The sequence below is a fragment of the Macadamia integrifolia genome, unplaced genomic scaffold, assembly GCF_013358625.1.
Source record: "Macadamia integrifolia cultivar HAES 741 unplaced genomic scaffold, SCU_Mint_v3 scaffold_274A, whole genome shotgun sequence".
NCBI classification, from domain to species: Eukaryota; Viridiplantae; Streptophyta; class Magnoliopsida; order Proteales; family Proteaceae; genus Macadamia; species Macadamia integrifolia.
The window spans coordinates 235,035-236,663 of NW_024870662.1; positions in this window are offsets into that span (position 1 = coordinate 235,035).

The window sequence follows — 1,629 nt, forward strand, 5'->3', positions numbered from 1 at the left end:
TAGGGGTGTCAATTTGTGGCCCGAACCGGGTAAACCGATCGGGACCGACCGTTTAAAGACCGGCCCGGCCCGGACCGTTTATTAAAAGTGTCGGGCTTGAGCCCGGCCCGTTTATAAATAGTCGGTCTCGGTTTTGCTACTTGAACCGTTGGGCGCCCGACCGAGACCGATCGAATAACGCCCGACCGAGACCGGCCTATTGTGCACCGACTTGGCCCGACCCTTTAATGATTGTAGAATACCTATTTTACCCCCCAAATTAAAGAATAAAAACTAAAAAGTAAAGACATGTTCACATTTAAAATAATGGTTATATTTTGATCATTTATTGATTTATTGTCATTTTTTTGGGCTTGCATAAGTGGGCCGGAATATAATAGCACATTTTAAAGAGGGCCCGTTTAAAAACCGGTTAAAGCCCGTTTAACATTAAACATGTCCGTAGCCCGGTTAAGGCCCGACTAAAGCCCGATTAAGGTGGCCCGATTATAACCCGAGACCGACCGACCGAATATAAAGTATACCATGCCCTCAATAACTAAGCCCGATTAGTTAAATGGGCGGACACGGTGTAGCCTTTGAAAGTCTTCAAGCCCGATTAAGCCCGACCGAAACCGAACCGGCCCGACCGGTTGACACCCCTAGTCCCCACCACTTGGGAAATTCAAGAAACTTGATTATGCCCATGTGGGCTATCTCATTGGCTCCTGTGCAAGCATAGAGGCCACACTCCTGTGCAGGCATAGAGACCACACGTGATAAGACCGATAGTGTTCTATTAAATTAGAAAAAAGAAGACATTGTTGTCCTTATGTCCAAACACAATGAGAAGCAAAATAACCAATCCACTTCTCATAAAAGGCAAAATCTCATCCATAACAATGCTTCTACTAGTGTTCTCATTGGTGTTTGCACAAATGTAGGGACCACCCTGGCTTTAGTAGAACCCTTCAAAATCTGTTAGGGTTAGAAAAAACATTAGCACTGATACGGTGGTTCAATGCTCAGAGTTTGGGGGTACACCTTGATAAAGTAAAGGACGAAAAGGACCATTCCTTGGCTCCAAATCACTCTAGTACCCCCACACACATTTCTTGGCTTTTCTTGTGGATTTTTTATCCATACTTGTCGTTGGCGGTTGGACTTGGAATTTGAACCGGTTTCTTGTGGTCCCTTACCCTCCTCTGCAGTCCGCACCCTACCAACTGTCTAAAACTGGAAAGATACACTATAAATATTTTGTGCACTCATTTATTGTGGGGCCCGCAAATATTGTGGGACCCTACCAGTCATTTTCGTCCATTTCCTATAAAGCTTTCTATTGTGGGGCCCGCAAATATTTTTAACCGACCTACGTGTCTCCACTTATTTTATTAAGCCTTTTAAGTGGATTAAATTTTTTGAAAAATTAGACCGGCTGGTATCAAACCATTGACCGGATTGGACCAGTGTTAAGTTGACCTTGTTTGATTTTGTTTGTTTTCTATGTGAAAGGATCGAGTTTCCCTTTCACCTAAAGAGAAAATTTTTAATTGAACTTTCACCTATGGATTCTCTACGTGTGACCAACAAATTTCTCCTTTTATAAAAAATAAATTATTGTAATTTATTTTATGGGGAAAAAAAAAA